Source organism: Pan troglodytes, chromosome 18 (genome assembly GCF_028858775.2).
Source record: "Pan troglodytes isolate AG18354 chromosome 18, NHGRI_mPanTro3-v2.0_pri, whole genome shotgun sequence".
NCBI lineage: Eukaryota > Metazoa > Chordata > Mammalia > Primates > Hominidae > Pan > Pan troglodytes.
Genome location: NC_072416.2, coordinates 70,259,630 through 70,278,878, shown reverse-complemented (window position 1 = coordinate 70,278,878; position 19,249 = coordinate 70,259,630). Strand labels below are relative to the sequence as shown.

The window sequence follows — 19,249 nt, the reverse complement described above, 5'->3', positions numbered from 1 at the left end:
GGAGAAAAAGGAATGCTTTCACACTGTTGGTAGGAGTGTAAATGAGTTCAACCATTGTGGAAGACAGTGTGGCGATTCTTCAAAGACCTAAAGACTACTGTTTGATCCAGCAATCCCATTACTGGGTATACGCCCAAAGGATTATAAATTGTTCTATTATAAAGACTTATGAACGTGTATGTTCATTGCAGCACTATTCACAGTAGCAAAGACATGGAATCAACTCAAATGCCCATCAATGATAGACTGGATAAAGAAAATATGGTACATAGACACCTGGAATACTCTGCAGTAACAAAAAAGAATGACACCATGTCCTTTGCAGGGTTGTGGATGGAGCTAGAGGCCATTATCCCTAGCAAACTAATGCAGGAACAGAAAACCAAAATACCACATGTTCTCATATATACGTGGGTGCTAAATGATGAGAACACACAGACACATAGAGGGGAACAACACACACTGGGACCTATTGGAGGGTAGAGGGTGGGAGGAGGGAGAGAAGCAGGAAAAATAACTAATGGGTACTAGGCTTAATACCTGGGTGATGAAATCATCTGTACAACCAACCTCCATGACACAAGTTGACCTATGTAACAAACCTGCGCATCCTGTACATGTACCCTTGAACTTAAAATAGAAGTTAAAAATAAATAATTTTTATATTAATTAATTGTTTAATGTTTTTGATATTTTGGCTTAAAGAAATGTTACTAAAATTGATTTCACTTTTTAAAAATTATTTTAAATGTGGCTACTAGAAAATTTTAAATTACATTTCTACTGGACAGTGCTGCCTTTCTAGAAGCTTTTATTTCTGGTGGTGACCTAACAGGGATGTTTGGCAAGTTTGGGATTAGACCTGATAGATTTTTAGAGGAGGGTAGGCCATCAATTCCAGTTATGGTCATCTTCTTTGGAGTGGTCTTTTCAATCCTTGCTTCTTCAGTATGGTTCTTAGACTAGTAGCATTGGGAGCTTCTTAAGTATGCAAAATCTCAGGTTCCATCCTTTACCTACAGAACCAGAATATGCATTTTAACAAGATTCCCAGTTGAGTATTATGCACAGTAAACACTGAGAAGCATTGCTTGGGGGCATTTTCAAGTGGTAAAGCTGATGAAGATGAGGTCAGGGAAGGGAAAGGGTACCAGAAACACCTTGCTGGGTGAGAAGTGGTCTTACCAGTGGGTAAGTTCCAGTTCGTAGGAGAAGCATTCAAATCTGGGGGAGCAATAAAGTGTTTAGAGCTGTACTCTCTAATATGGTAGCCATTGGTCACATGTGGCTATTTAACATTGGAAATGTGGCTGGTGTGACTGGAGATGTGCTGTAGGGGTAAGATGCACATCAGGTTTTAAAGACTTACTATGAATAAGAGAAAGTAAAATATTTCATTAATAAATTTACAATGTTGACAACATGTTGATATAATATTTGGAATATATTGAGTTAAATAACATATATTGTTAAAATGAATTTCACCTTTTTTTAAAGGTAGCTATTAGAAAATTTTAAAATTTGTATGTGGCTTCCATTACATTTCTATTCGAGAACACTTCTCTAGATCATACTGGAAGAGTCAAGCCTCCAATACTCTCCCATACAGATAGACTGTATAGCAGGGGTTGGCAAACAATGGCCACTACCTATTTGTTTAAATAAAGTTATACCAGAACACAGCCAGGTTTATTATTTCACATCATCTGTGTCTACTTTCATGCTATAACAACAGAGTTGAGTAGCTGTGACAGAGAATGTATGGCCCACAAAGCCTAAAATTTTTATTATCTAGCTTTTTACAGAGAAAGTTTGCTGAACCTTGCCATAGAGGGAAGATGAAGAGGCCCCATTGTTTTCTAATTCAGGATGGTTCAGGATTCACTTCAGATTGCATATAAAGCCTTTGTTTACAGAAATGTGTGACTATATCTGAAAAATATTCTCACAGTAGTTGAAAATCAGGATTAGAATCCTTTACCTTTTATAATTGTGTATTTAATTGCACTATTCTTTTATATTATTGAAAGCATAATTCTGTTCCCATTTAAAATGCTTTTAATAGGGAATACTCTTCAGAATCTATGAGGCTTCATTTATTAATTTGGATTCTAATTGCAGCCAGATACTATTAAGCTTTTAATCATTTTAATTGATTTATTTTTCTTTTATTCTCCTATTGCACATTGAGTAATTACTTAGTAATATGGTACCAAATGCTAAGATGCATAGCAACTTTGAATATGATGAAACATTCAAATTAATTTTTTGACTAGTAATTATGTGCCCCTTTATAATATGGAAAGGAATAAACTTATTAAGATTATTATTGCTTATCATTATTGTTCTTCCATCTCCATTTCTGCTATACTTCTCTAGCTCAGGCCTTTAGTAACTCTTGTGTTTTATACCAACATACTCCCCAGTTGGGTTTCCCTTTCTTAAATTTATTTTCCTCTGTAACCAATTCTCCTCGCCATTTCTAGGCTGGTATTTTAAAAACACTACTTTAATATTCAAACTTCTCTGATAAAAAATCCTCAAGACCTACAGAATTTTAAAACCCTTCTGTCAAGTTCATAAACTGACCTTAGACAATCTTGTAATATTATTTCCCATTAATAATCTCCATTCTTTTGCATCTCCATACTGCCATAGATACAGATCTTAATTTCTCAGACTGGTTCTCTCTTTTACATTCTTCCAGAATAGATTTTGTTAAGGTTATTTTCTTTAGACCAGACTATAACAATCACTTATAACAAATTTCACAGTTATCTCTATTCTCTTGCTACTTTAATGCAGAAACCATACAGTTGCTATAGAATTTTCCTAAATCATAAACCTAGCTAGGTCATTACTCTGCCTAAAGTTCTTCAACAGTAACTCATTGCCCTACAGTTATGTTTCTTAATCTTTCTCTTTTTTTGTAGATCTCTTTGAGATTCTGAGGGCAGCCATAAAATGCATATAAGAATGAACGCACATAGTTTTTACATCTAGGATGTAAAAAGTCACGGGTGGCCTTTGCCCTGTGGTAACAAAACAAACAAAATAAAAATCACATGAATGTAGGGGACTATTAAAGACTGGTGGGTGCAAAGTAGTTTTGATGAACTCATTTCTAGAAAAAGTAACCCTTCGAAGATAAGCAGAAAGAAAAAACCTATAAAAGATGAAAAGATTTTTTGGAGTCAAAAGGTAATCAGTCAAGCTAGTAGCAATAGTGAGGGTTGACGGGGGCAGATTGAAGTCTGAAGGAGCCCCATACATATCAATAATTTACTTGGCATAATAATCCTTTCTCTACCCCAAATTTTGCTGAGAAAGCAACAGTGAAGGCAGGCTTAAAAGAGTGAAGAATTTGAATAATCTTTTACATTCTTAGGGTGCCTGGAACCTAGTGCCATAGAGCTCTAGTGAAGCTAAATACAAAGAATGGAAAATAGCTGAAATTACAGGCCAACCTCCTCTAAGCTCAAATACTGATAAAATAAGAGGGATTTGTTTCTCAGTGGAGGCACCCTGGGAGATTAAGGACTGAGCTATCAGAGGTGAGATTAGTTTTTATTAAGGCTGTAGCCCAGTCACAGATTAACTTGACCCGTCAAATATTTTAAATTCTATCACCTCTCATTTTAGATGCCAGACATAAGAAACAGTTTACCCTTTTGTGAGGAAAACTCAAACAAAACAAAACAAAGCATGCTTAAGTCTCCCCATGCTTTGTCTATACACAATGTCTGGCATATAAGAAAATATCATGACTCATGTAAAGAAGCAAGAAAATGTGATACACAATCAAGAGAAAAAAGCATTAACAAACAGACTGATGCCTCAGATAGTATAATAAGCGGATCAGCACTTTAAAATCAATATAAATATGTTCAAAAGTTTAGAGCACAAAACGGGCAGAATTTATGAACAGAAAGGTAATTTCAACAGAGAAACTGAAACTTCAAAAAGAACCAAATGAAAATTCTAGAACTAAAAATAAAATATGTGATATGAAAAACATATTGGATGTATTTAACAGCAGACTGGACACTGCAGGAGAAAGAATGAGGGAATTTGAAGATAGGCCAAGATAAATTATCCAAACCGAGGAAAATAAAAAATAAAAAAATAAAAAAACTCACACTGAACAGAAAGAGCAAAGCAGTTAACATCTATAATTGAAGTCCCAGAAAGGAAACAATGACAAGAAATATGGTTGATTGCTTGAGAAACAATGAAAATCAGGAAAAGATGGAATTACATTTTTTAAGTGCTAACAGAAGAAAACTGTCAATTTAGAATTCGATAGCCAGTGAAAAGAGCTTTCAAAATGGAGGCAAAATAAAAATATTTTCAGATCAACAAAAGCTGAGACAATCTACTAACAGCAAACCTACAGTATGAGAAACACTAAAAGAAGTTTTTCAGATTGAAAGAAAATGATACTAAATAGAAACTCCAACCTATAGGAAGGAATGAAGAGCACTGAAAATGGTAAAAATAAATAAATTTTAAAAACCAGGTAAATATAAAAGAATGCTTTTTTTCTACTTCCTTTAATAGAAAAATGATTTTTGAAAGCAAAAATGATAATACTTTCACGTATAGTTTTAAAGTATAGTAAAATATGTAACAAAATAGCACCAAGTATAGAAGTGGATAAATAAAATTATAACATTAAAGCTTATTAATTTTTTTTTGAGACGGAGTCTCACTCTGTTGCCAGGCTGGAGTGCAGTGGCGCGATTTTGGCTCACTGCAATCTCTGCCTCCCGGGTTCAAGCGATTCCCCTGCCTCACTCTCCAGAGTAGCTGGGACTACAGGCGTGCACCACCACACCCGGCTAATTCTTTTGTATTTTAGCAGAGATGGGTTTCACTGTGTTGGCCAAGATGGTGTTGATCTCCTGACCTCGTGATCCGCCAGCCTTGGCCTCCCAAAGTGCTGGGATTACAGGCATGAGCCACTATGCCTGGCCAACATTAAAGCTTTTAAATTTACATGTGAATTAGTATAATAACTCAAGATCAACTTTGATGAGTTAATAATGCATATTATAGTCCATACATATCCAGATACTAAGTAACACACTTATAAAAAAATGAACATGTGGATCAATGAAAAAATCCAAAGAGAAATTAGAAATTATTTTGAACTGGACACAAAGGAAAGAATAACTTATCTAAACTTGTGGAATATCTCTAAAGTAGTACTTTGGAGAAAATTTATAGCATAAAATGCATATATTAGAAAAAAATAAAGGTCTTAAACTAAGGACCTCAGACTCCTTAAGAAAAAAGAAAAAGAGTAGCAAATATGACCCAATATGAATAGGAGAAAAGAGTTGACAACAATCGGAGCAGAATTCAATGAAACAGGAGAATAGAAAAACAATAGAGAAAATGAAAAGACCAAATGCCAGTTATTTGAAGAGATCAATAAACTTGATAACTAGGCTAACCAGGAAGAAAAGAGAGAAAACACAAACTACCAAAATCAGGAATGTAAAAGGGGACATCACTACACATTCCACACAAAAAGACTAGTAAGGGGATATAATTTTTAAAAACTTTATAGTCATAAATGCAACAACTGAAGTCAAATGTAAAAATGCCTGAAGAAACACAAACTAGCAAAATTCCCTCAAGAAGAAATAGAGAACTCAAAAGCCCTACTGAAGAGATTATATTTGATTTGAATATCTTCCCCAAAGAAACTCTAGGTTCAAATTACTTCACTGGAGAATTTTATCAAACATTTAAGTAAGCAATACTAATTCTACATAAACTTTTCAGAAAATCGAAGAGGACAGACCACTTCCAAACTCACTCTATGAAACGAGGATTACCTTGGAAATTACAAGGATTACAAACCTGAGAAGGACATTAGAAGAAAAGAAAACTACTAACCAATATTCCTCATGGACGTAGATGCAAATATTCAAAACAAAATTTAATCAAATTGCATCTAATAATAAATAAAAAGATGACATAAATTACCTAGTGGGTCTATAGCAGAAATGCAAGGTTTGGTGCAACCAACATTGGAGTATCCAAATACAAAAGCTTGTCAACTTATGAGCGGGTTGTGTCCTGATAAACTTCAACATAAGTTGAAAATATGGTAAGTTGAAAATGCACCTAACTAACCAAGCATCATAGCTTAGCCTAGCCTACCTTAAATGTGCTCAGAACACTTACATTAGGCGGTATTAGGCAAAAACATCAAACACAAAGCCTATTTTATAATAAAGTGTTGAATATCTCATGTAACTTACTAAATACTGTACAAAAAGTAAAAAACAGATGGGTTTTTTTACTTAGGCACTCAAAGTATGGTTTCTACTGAATCACTTTTACCCAATCATAAAGTCAAAAAATTGTAAGTTAAGCCATCTTAGATCAAGGACTGTTTATATATAAAGCAAATATATAAAGGCAGAAAGAGATAAGGTTACAACAATAGTAGGGGACTTAGCCCACTTTCAATAATATATAGAACAGAAAATCAATATGGAAACTGCTGATGTGAATAACACTATAGACCAAAAGGACCTTATAAACATTTACGGAACATTTCATCCAAGATCAGCAGAATACACATTCTTCTCAAGCGCACATGGAACATTCTCCAAGAAGGTCATGTGTTGGGCTACAAGTCTTAAAAATTTTCAGACTGAAATCATATGAAGTTCCTTTCCCAACCCCAATGGTATGATTGGAAATCAAAAGCAGGAGTAACATGGAAATATTTACAAATATGTGGAAATTAAACCACACACTCACGATCAAAGGGTCAAAGAAAAAATGAAAAGGTAAATCAAAAAGTATGTTGAGACAAACAAAAATGAAACCCAACTACCAAAACTTACGGTATGCAGCAAAAACGGTTTTGAGAGGTAAGTTTATTATGATAAATGCCTACATTAAGAAAAATGAAAGATCACAATAAACAACCTACGGTTATACCCAAGAAACTAGAAAAGAAAACAAATTAGGTCTAAAGTCAGCAGAAGCAAGGAAATAATAAAGATCACAGAAGAAATAAATGAAAGACACCAGAAAAACAATAGAATAAAAGATCAATAAAACCAAGAGCTGTTTTCTGAAACAATAAATAAAACAATTTTGTGCAGCACACCAACATGGCACATGTATACATATGTAACAAACCTGCATGTTGTGCACATGTACCCTAAAACTTAAAGTATAATAATTTTAAAAAAGCAGAAGAAACAAGAATAAAAACAGAAAAATGGGACTACATCAAGTGCAAAAAGCTTTTTGGACATCAAAGAAAACATTTAGTGGAGTAAAAATGCCACCGAAGAAATGAGAAAAAAATTGCAAATAATATATTTGATAGAGGTTAATATCTAGAATGTATAAACAATTTCTAAAACTCAACAACAAAAAGCAAATAATCCTATTTAAAAATGGGCAAAACACTCAAGAGATGTTTTTTACAAAGCAGATATACAAATAGCCAAGAGGAATTTGAAAAGATGCTCAAAATACAAATCTTTAGTGAAATACAAGGCAAAACCCCAATGAGATATTACCTCACACTCATTAAGATGGCCACTATCAAACAAGAAAAAAATAACAAATGTTTTCAGGGATGTAGAGAAATTGGAACACTGTGCACTGGTGCTGGAAAAAATAATAATGCAACCATTATAAAAAATAGTAAAGAGTTTCCTCAGAATATTAAAAATGAAATTATCACACAATCTGGCAATCCCATTTCTGGATATCTATCTAAATGTGCAAAGCAGGACCTGAAAGAAATATTTGCACAACCATGTTTATAATAGAATTATTCCCAAAATCCAAAAGGTAGAAGCTAGTTAAATGTCTCTTGACAGATAAACAAGTAAAGAAAATACGATATATACATATGATGAAATATAATTTAAAAGGAAATCCTATCACACGCTACAGTGACAATAAACCATTAGGACATTATGTTAAGTGAAATATGTCAGGAACCAAAGTGACAGTGAGTATATGATTCCACTTATGAGATATCTTAAGTAGTCCAACTCACAGAAAGAGAAAATAGCATGTGTTTGTCAAGGGCTCAGGAGAACGTTAAAATGGGCAGTTGTTTTTTAATGGGTATTGAGTTTTAGTTTTGCAATGGAAAACTCTAGAAGCCTGTTGCATTACAATGTGGATATATGTAATACCACTAAATTATGCAATTAAAAACATATAAAATGGTAAAAAAATATTTTTTTTTCTGCCTAGAGCAGCTTTATTCACAATTGTCAAAAGCTGGAAGCAGCCAAGACGTCTTTCAATGCGTGAATAGACACAGAAACTATGGTACATCTACAATATGGAATATTACTCAGCAATAAAAAGAAATGAGTTATTAAAGTACAAAAATACATGGAAAAGCTTTAAAAACATATTGCCAAGTGAAAGAAATCAGTCTTAAAAGCCTACATACTATATGACTCCAATTTACATATAGTAAAATTCACATATCTTAAATGTAGATTATACATCTATTACTTAACACAGTAATCAAGATTTGGAACATCTCCATTCCCTGCTATCCCAGAACTTTCTTTAACTCCTTTTCAGGCAATAGTCTCCCTCAGAGCACCTGTTGTTATATCACCAGAGATTAATTTTGCCTGTTCTTGAACCTCATATAAATAGAATCATTACTATTAATTTTTGTGTATGTTGACTCTGTAAGTGTATACTTTGTTAACTTTAATAAGAAAGCGTATATTTTCTTATTAGTTCTAATGGTTTAGGAAGTGCAGGAAAACAATGATGTTCCCAAAATTAATACTTTTGTCTTCTTTTATACATTTTAACTCTTATTTTTGGTTTATATCCTATTGCATTGATTTGAATGAAAACTGACAAGCCTTTAGAAGAGTAACTAAAGAAGAGAGAAGACTCAAAATTATGAATGAAAGAAGAGACATTATTACTGACACCACAGAAATATGAAGGATCTAAGAAACTACTATGAACAATTAGAGAAGAAATTAAAATAAAAACTTATGAGTATCCCTTATCCAAAATACTTAGGACCAGAAGTGCTTCAGGTTTGGGTTTTTTTCAGGTTTTGTAATATTTGCATATACACAATAAGACATCTTGGGGATGAACCCAAGTCTAAACATAAAATTCATTTATGTTTTATATACACCTAATACAAATAGCCTGAAGGTAATTTTATGTAACATTTTAAATAACTTTATGTATGAAACAAGGTTTTGACTGCATTTTGACTGTGATCTGTCGCATGAAGTCAGGTGTTGAGTTTTCTTCTTGTGACATCATGTTAGCACTCAAAAAAATGTCAGACTTTGGGGCATTTCAGATTTTGGACTTTTGAATTAGAGATGCTCAACCTGTATAGTACAAAAAGAGAGAACAGTGGTCCAGTGTCCATATCCAATGAATACTGATGCAAAAATTTGAAACTATACATTAGCAAACCAAAACCAACACCACATTAACCACATTAAGAGAAGAATATTCCATGATCAAGTGGGATTTATTACAGAAATGCAAGGCTGATTCAATAAAAAGAAATCCATTAATACCATATGCTGTATTTACAAGTAAAAGATCATATGACTACCTCCATAGACTGAGAAAGCTTTGACAAAATTCAACATTGATTCATTAGAAAAACACTCAAGAATATAGAGACTATATTCTTGAATATGAATATGTTCTAACCATGATAAAATTTATATACCTAATGTAAAAGTCATTATTTTATAACGGGAAAACACTAGAGACATTTCCACTAAGATGAGAACAAAGTAAGATGACCACTACCTTTATTATATTAAACATGGTACTAGAGGTATTAGCTAATGCAATTAGACAAGAAAAGTCAATTAGAGGCATAGGAATAAATAAAGAAGAAGTAAGACTATTTCTATTTGCAAATGATATGACAGTATACCTGGGTAATCCCAGAAAAAATAAATAATAAAACTAACTCAAACAATAAAAGAGTTCAGTGAGGTAGCAAGATTTAAAGTTAGCAGAGAAAATCAATAGCCCTTGTATATACAAATAATAAACAGAAGACATAATAGTAAAGAAAGCCTCATTTACAGTATCAATAAGGAATACTAAATGCTTATAAGTAAGTTTAACAATAAATGTGTAAAACCTCATAGAAAAAAATGTTAAAACACTCCCCCAAAGACTCTAAAGGAGACTTTTGGGAAAAAGTAGAACAAATGGAAATACATCACTTATTCTTGGATAGTGCAACTCAGCATTACAGAAATGTCATTCCTCCCTAGGTTGATTTATAAATTAAATGCAATCCCAGTAAGATATCAGCAAGCAATTTTATGGAATTAGACAAGCTGATACTAAATTTCATAGGCAAAAACAAACATGCAAGAATGGCCCTGGAAACAATGAAGTGAAAATGTATGGGAGACCACTATTCCTATCAGATATTATAATCTACTGCAAAGCTGTCTGTCAACTTCTATGGGTTTTTATGTAAATTTCATTGAATTTGTAGGTTAATTTTGGGAGAAATTAAATCTTTACAATATTAAGCATTTCCATTTGTGAACACGGTATATGCCACTGCATTGCTAAAGTATAATATAGGTATCACATTATACTAATATATAATATAATATAATATAGCTATTGTGTTATACTAATTATGCTAAAGTGTTTTTTAAAATGCTTTTTTGTTGGCCAGGTATGGTGGCTAACGCCTGTAATCCCAGCACTTTGGGAGGCCAAGATAGGCGGATCACTTGAGGTCAGGAGTTTGAGACCAGCCTGGCCAACATGATGAAACCTGTCTTTACTAAAAATACAAAAATTAGCCAGGCATGGTGGTGTGCATCTGTAATCCCAGCAACTCAGGAGGCTGAGGTAGGAGAATCACTTGAACTCAAGAGGTGGAGGTTGTAGTGAGCTGAGATCACTTCACTGCACTCCAGCGTGGGTGACAGAGCAAGATTCCATCTTATTATTATTGTCTCATACAGTTAAAAATTACTTAGATTTACCCATATGTTTGTCATTTTCTTTGCTCAGCATTGCTCCTTCCCTGATGCACCTTGCTTCTGAGTTCTTTTTCTGAAGAACATTATTTTTTTTCCAGTGAAAGTATGTAAAACTCTCAGTTTTATTTGTCTGGAAATATAATGTTTAAAATTCTCCCACTTGAATAATTTAGTATAGAATCTCAGGTTGACAGTTTTAATTCTTTTCCTCATTGGAAAACAAATTTTCCTCAATGGAGCTACTACTCCATTGCCCTCTCACTTCTGTTGTTGCTATTGAGAAATCTGCTGTAAATCTTATTATTCCTTTTTCACTAATGTTTTTTTAAATTCTCTGGTCACTTAAAAAGTTTTCTTTTTGTCTTTGCTATTCTGAAGTTTCACTATAGGGTATCTTGGAGTAGGTTATTACACTCAGGTTTTGTTATGTAACCTGAATCTGAAGACTCACAGCTTTCATCTGTTCTGAAAAATTGTCATGTTCTTTCTATTAGTTCTCTCCATTTGTTCTAATATCTCTCTAGATAACTTTTATTGGCTGTTTGAAGAGCTTAATTCTGCTATTATGTTTAGTAATTGCCATTTATTATGGGTTGTTTCTTTTAGTGTTATAAAATATTGACAAAACAGCTAATCCTCAATGGGTTTTATCTGTAAAATGTCCTTCCAAAGAGTTTTGTGTTAGTTCTTTCAAGGGATTTTAATGTTCCATGACAACTTCCTATGTTATTTTTTGGCCTACAGAATTACCCAAACCATGCAGTCCTGTAAATAGTATGTTCCCCAAACTCATACACAGCTGATCATTATTATTCTCAATTTAAAAAAAAACATCTTTTTTAAACACTGAAAGACTGACAAGCTTCCTTGTCATTTCCCTGTGCAGTCAAGGATTTAAAGGTGCTGGCTGTATAAGGAGGGAGTGAAAAGCAAGTGGTAGCTCAGTTCTTGGCCTATGTGAGCTCAAGGTCTCATTCTCTGTCCACTCATGGGTGTTAAATCAAGCTTCCAGATTTCCAAGACTAATAATCTCTGGCTCTCATCAGGTCCAACTTCTTGGGTGAGCCACAGACTTGGTACATGTGTTTATCATTCCGATTATAAGTTTCTAGGTCATTTCTGACCCCGGTATATAATTTTTTTCATTTTTCTAGAAGGTCAGCCAACTATTCCAAAGGAAATATATTCTATGTTATATGTACCATTTCTAGGTCATTACAGCAGGATGTCTTTTAGGTGAGTCAGTCTATCACACTATCAGAAGTCCTGTCAGCCTGTGCTTGATTTTTTACTACCTCTACTTCCAAACTCACATTCTCTACTCTAGTCAGGCTTTTCTTCTTTCTGGCCCATCAATATGTCATACTCTTTAATATTTTTATGCTTTTGCTCATGCTGTTTTCTGACTTGTCATACCCACCCTCCCCATTGCCTACCCAATTGACCCAGGTTAAGAGTCAGCTTAACCTGTATTTCCTCCATGGTGTCTATATCTCTGGTCACTGTCAACTTCCCTCTCCTCCAACTTCTCCTAGAATTACAGTCCGCATTTAATCCTGAGTCACATGTGGTCTTCTATTATTTGCTTTTGTTTCTTGGCTCTTATTTCACGCACACAATTTCAGGAAACTGAATCTGAAGAAATCTTGGGCTGCTTAAAGCACCAAAGAGTCTGGTATTTAATGTGTGTTATTATTCCTTTAACATGCTAACTGTAATCAACAACAATTTAGAAAATTTATAATTTGTGCAGACCTCTACTTTGACAATATAGAAAGATGTTTTTTTCTGTTTTATTCATGAAAGAAAAGTTATGTTGTCCCCAAGCACCAGAACATTCCTACTTTTGTGTAATCCACTCTGAGACCTGCAATGGGACTTATTCCCGGGGTATTAATCAGCTTTGGAACAGGCAGTGCTCATGCCAGATACAGACTGGCAGGAAGCTGATGAGGCAGCACAATGAATGATCTACCATAAAGGCCATAGGCAAGAGGTAGCCATTAGTCTAGAGCTCAGTAATGCACTCTTCAAGTACATTACCCACCAATCCATCAGGCAACCTGCTACAGGACTGAGAGATTCCAGCACTTTTAAATCTGTAATGCGATGGCTGCCAGCCTGCTCTACATGCCCTAGGTTACAAGGGCACAATAGTATAGGAGGAAGGCAATTCATTTGGTGTCATAGCCAGTATTTTCTCTATTCTTTCTTCTGTGTGTACTTAAGAAATGGGCCTTCCATTATCCATAGATTAATAGTGGAGAGAATGCTCTGGTGTCTCTATTAGCATTAACTACCAACAGATATTTTTCTAGTGTCTAATCGGCAGAATTTTCATTAGCTAAAACAAAAAATACTTGTATAGGAAAACAGATCTTATTTTTTAATTCTAAAATATGGCTACATAAACTTCTACTAAAAGAGACTATCAAAATGAACTCAATAAATAAAGCCACAGAAATATAAATATGCCAAAACTTAGTTATAATCAAGAGTGGCACTTTTTTTTTTTTTTGAGACGGCCTCTTGTTGCCCAGGCTGGAATGCAATGGTGCAATCTCGGCTCACTGCAACCTCCGCCTCCCGGGTTCAAGTGATTCTCCTGCCTCAGCCTCCCAAGTAGCTGGGATTACAGGCATGTGCCACCATGCCCGGCTAATTTTGTATTTTTAGTAGAGACGGGGTTTATCCATGTTGGTCAGGCCAGTCTTGAACTCCCAACCTCAGGTGATCCATCTGCCTCAGCTTTCCAAAGTGCTGCAATTACAGGCGCGAGCCACCGCGCCTGGCCTTTTCTTTCTATTCAGGTAGCATTTACCAAATTTGGAGGATTTCTGTGCGTATGCCATAATTATAATTGCAAGTGAAGGTTTAGGCAAAGACAGTGATTATGTTAACTACAATAAATTTTTTTCAATTTGTAAATTAACAAAGATATGCAATTAAACAAACTATAGTCATAGATAAAAAGAGAGGCTGTATGTTTAACTTGATTATGGTAGGCTTATTATTTATCCTGATATTACACTGTTCCCACTTCTTTCGTGTTACAATGTCTTTTATGACAATATATTTGATTATAATTTTTGAATGTTCTTGCTTGGTAATATGTGTCGGCAAATCTGTTGGTGTACTCACTTTTCCAAGTAGCTTATAAGATCCAAAGGTGTGAGACGCACTGATCCAGAACATTCAGTGAATGTAGTGAGGGGAAGGAAAGGTATTGTCTCGGCAGCAGTTATGTTTTTTTTTTTTTTTTGAGACGGAGTCTCGCTCTGTCGCCCAGGCTGGAGTGCAGTGGCGCGATCTCGGCTCACTGCAAGCTCCGCCTCCCGGGTTCACGCCATTCTCCTGCCTCAGCCTCCCGAGTAGCTGGGACTACAGGCGCCCGCTACCACGCCCGGCTAATTTTTTGTATTTTTAGTAGAGACGGGGTTTCACCGTGTTAGCCAGGATGGTCTCGATCTCCTGACCTCGTGATCCACCCGCCTCGGCCTCCCAAAGTGCTGGGATTACAGGCGTGAGCCACCGCGCCCGGTTATGTTTTGATGGCCTCTTGAGAACCGAAGCCCCTGTGAGTTCCCTGTGGTGATAAGCAAATGAGGAAGGAGAGAATTAGGAATGAGGAATTCTTGCTCACGAAAGGTATGAGGATCACCTGCTCTCTGTCCCTCCTGGCAGAGATGACTATACTGTCATACCATGTCCTATATCAGTGCTTTCTCAGTCTATGCATGAAAATCAGCAGCAAATATTTAAATACACATAGGTCATAATAATGATTAATATTAACTTAGCAGGTACTAAGAGGTTTTTAGGTTTTTTACTTATGGTAACTCATTCAATCTTTACAATAGCCCTTCAAGGTTGTTATACCTTTTTAGAGATGAGAAAGCTTAGGGGATTTAAGCAACTTATAAAATCACGAGTATGAATTTGAGTCCAGGTAGTCTGGCCTCAGAGCAGGTACTCTTTCTTAACCACTACTTTATACTGCCTCCCATGCCCTTTTCAAAGATCCAAAATCTAGATTGCTGTGTTCAGTAGGCCTGGCACAGGACTCAGGAATCTGTGGTTTTTAAAAGCTCTATAGGTAGCTCTAGTGCACAGCCAGGGTTAAGGACCAAAGGTGTAGTGTTAGTTGCCTAGCCTTTTCTTCCTAGAGCATGGCTCCCTGGAACTGGGCTTATACTCTCATCTTATGCCACAGGAAATACCTTAGTGTAATCCCACTGTCATGGACAACATTCTGTTGAACCATAACCTAAATTGGTATGTCCTACACAGCTCAGCTCTGAGCATCATAGCTAAGCCAAAACAGAGAATACTAAAATAATGGGGGACTATTAAACATGAAAAATAAGGATTAAGAAAACAAGGATATCAATTTTTAGAAGAGATTACTTAGGGGTAGATATGATGGCCTTATTCAAACATCTAGAAGAATAGACTATGCTAAGGTCCTTCAGTATGTAATTAGGCTCTGTGCAAATTAAGAAAGAGTATGTAATGTCTAATGGAAGAAAGAATTTTTTAGACTGAGATGTGCTCAAAGATAGAACTGGTTACTCCAGAAAATTCTGATTTCCTGTCATTAAAGGTCAGAGTGATATTTGGTGGCACTGTTGTAGAGGTTTCAAGTGATAAATGTTGGTTAGAACCCCATTTAGGGTTCACTAAAACCTTCAAAGTCTTTTTTTCTGCATGTTTCCTTGGCATAGGCCTGGCTGATATATAGCTGACAGTATCGGCACAGCTTTAGCAGTTGTTTAATGCCAGTATCAGTTTTGACTGGTTAATGTCCATGCAGTAGATGTCAGAGTTTAATATTTTTTAATATTGCCTGCAGAGTATGGGCATTCATTCAATTAAGCATATTTTGAGTATATGTCCAGGCACTAAATTAAAGAAACAAAGAAAGGTACATGACACACGGCCCCATCCTTACATCTAGTGGGGTATACATATACACAATAAATTCAGGTCAAGCCATATGACATTGCTAACATTCAACCATTTTTTTTGCCTAGAAAAATGGTGATTTCATATGGTTCAACATAATACAGTTAATAACTGTTATCATAAAATATTTAAAAATGCTATAGGAACACAGATAATTGAGTTTAGTCTATCAGAGCAAGTCTATGTGCAGGATGGAATTCCTGGAAAATTTTTGAAAACTGGACATAATGTTTGAGCTGTATTAAAAGTATAAGCAAGAAATTTTCAGGTAAACATACAGGGAAGAGTTTTCCAGGGAGATGAAAGAGAACGAGAAAAAGGATGGAGAAATGGGAAGCATTTACGATTTAGGATTAAAAGGACAGAATTATTCCCATAGTACTAATAATCTGTTACAGAGCTGACATTCTTTTTTTTTTTTTTTTTACTTCTCCGTGTGTATCCTTTATACCCTTTACTGAGAGGCTTTAGATATGTACCAATACTCCAAAATAGTAGGAAGGCTCTAGTAGATACGAATATAGCAGTGCTCTCTCCATGAGCATACATTTTATGTTGACGAGGTAGAAGAATGCATATAATTGTGTAAAGGGGCATATGAGGTAGTTGTTAATGGCATGAGTATTAGAGAAAAGCTGGGTGTGGGTTTCAATGTTATCACTTACTAATAGTGGGTCATGGGTAAGTTATTTAGCCTTTCTGGCCTCAATTTCTTCATCTATAAAATGCATATAGCCATAGTACCTTTATCTCCTGTGCTAGAACTTGTCTATTTCTTTTATTAGAAAAACAAAAGTGATTATACTTTATGCTCTCATTCCTTTCTGGAGAATATAAGACACTTAAAAATATTTTTTTTTCCTTCAAGTAAATTGTTCATCTCTTTTCAACAAAGTGGGACAAGTGAGAGTTTTCAAATAGAAAACCTGCTCTTTGAAGCTTCTGGGCTACTTAATATTAGAAAAATTGGCTCTTTCAACACCAAATGCAGCTAAGCCAGTGTTTATGAGGAGTCCAGGAATTTTGTTCTAGGAGGAAAAAAAATCTTCTTGCAAACAAACAACTAAATATTCTGGATAAAAGATTTACAACATCCTTTTAAATATATAGCTGAGCTCACAATAAAGAAAGGAAAATCCTTAGAGGCAAAGAACTAAGCAGAAGCATGAATCCAGAGAGGTAAACAAGCTAAAGCCAGAGGCTGCCCTGAAGGCAACTGCCAATTCCCCAGAAACCTAAAGCATCTTATTTGTGAAGCTGGAATGCAAACCCCAACTTAAAATCAGGATTCTGGAAGAGATACACCTTCCCCGAAAGAGTAACGTACGAATTCTGCCCTGCAAATGGAGAAACAATAAAAATTCTGTTCAGTCTTGGGTATGGTTGGAACAGGCAAAAATCTCTCTTCTTAATATTAACATTCTTAATACGGGCACATGTAATTGATAATCCCAACAAGGATTCTCCTGACAGTAGAAGACGACATTATTAATAATTACACAAGGACAAAGGGCATTAACTAGGACTGTCTTGAGCAAAGCAGGACGTATGAACACTCTACTCTATAACCACAGGTTAGCTGCCAGGTTGGCATGGGGATTGAAATCAGGCCATCTATGTAGGTTAAAAAATATCCAAGCTTAGAAATTAAACTAATGTTCAGTTCATAGTTCTTTCTAGGCACTCAGCAGTGAAAAAAAAATACAAATCCATTCTAGGAAAATGCATCCTCAACCCTGAACTCATAGAATTTGCTCAGATTTTCGAGTTTACATGATCTTATAATAGAATAGACAAAGAAAAGTCACCAAAAGCCCATGAGTAAACAAGATTCTATGAGCAAAAGCAAACAGAAATAACAGGAATAAAATCTAATGAAGAAACACAGTATTTCAAACATTTGGATCACATAATTTAGAACACAAAATAAGTATGTTTAACATGTGTAAAGATGGAAGAAGGGAATAGAAATATGAGCCAGAAAAAAGGGACTACAAAATATAACCAGGCAGATTTTTAAATAAAGATTCAACTAGATTGCTTATGAAAAATAATTAAAATTTAAAATTCAATAGATAAGTAAAACATCAGATTTGACATAGACAAAGAGAGAATTAGTGAACTAGAAGATAAAACTAAAGAAATTAGCCAGAATAAAGCATAGAGAAACACAGAGATGAAAAATATGTGACAGAAATGATAATGCAAGGAGGGGACAATGAAAAAATCTAATCTATTCTTAACTTTAGAAGAAGTGATAATACAGAAAATAAGAGACAATATTCAAGGAGATAATTATTGTGAACTTTCAAGAAATTTTGGAAAACATGAGTCATTAGAATCAGGAAGCATAATGATCTCAAGCAGGATAAATATAAAGAAATCCACAAATACACCATACCTCATCAGAGTGAATCTTCAAAACATCAAACATAATGAGTAAATCTTGAGAGCAATCAGAGAGAATGACAATTCACCATGAGAGAAACAGTATTGATATCTGACTTCTCAATGGCAACAATGAAAACTGGAAACTACAATATAATATATTTAAATTACTAAGAGGAAATAATTTACAACCTATAACTGAATTCCCAGAAAATTAGAGTCTGAGGTTAAAATAAACACATTTCAGATAAAAACTGAAAGTTTACAAGCAATAGACCCTCACTGAAGAATTCTTAAGGGCTGTACCTCAGGAAGAAGGTAAATGTTCCCAGAAAGAAGGTATGTGCTGCAATAAGAAATGCCAGCCAAAAACACAAACAATCAGAAAAGGAATATATTAGATATGGGTATATCTAAATAAACATTGCTGTGTAAAATGATAAGACATACGGCTCTACTTTAGTAAAGTAGATTTTGTTATTGGGCAAACCATTCTGTAGATAACAATGATAAATTCTGGACAAATATTTTAAAAAGAGCTACTCAAAGGCACTGATTTATAGACAAAGCTAAAATTATCAAGTGTCTAAGAAGCAACCACAGGAGAATCTCTTGACAGGTGTGTGTGCTGGGGGATGGGGAGGGCATGTAAATATTTCTTAGGACACAAAAAGCAATAGTTATAAAAGAAGACTTCAGGCCTGGGCACGGTGGCTTACACCTGTTAATCCCAGCACTTTAGGAGACCAAGGTGGGCCGATCACTTGAGGTCAGGAGTTCGAGACCAGCCTAGCCAACGTGATGAAACCTTGTCTCTACTAATAAAAAATGAAATAAAATATATTAAAAATTAGCCAGGTATGGTAGTG

At 34.9% G+C, this 19,249-nt stretch overlaps 1 protein-coding gene across 15 annotated transcripts in view; it reads right to left on the bottom strand.

Moving 5' to 3' along the window:
* The window catches only part of LOC134808766 (uncharacterized), a 418,516-nt gene that overhangs the window by 140,654 nt on the left and 258,613 nt on the right, over window positions 1-19,249 (bottom strand). The gene's annotated exons all lie outside the window — the stretch shown is intronic.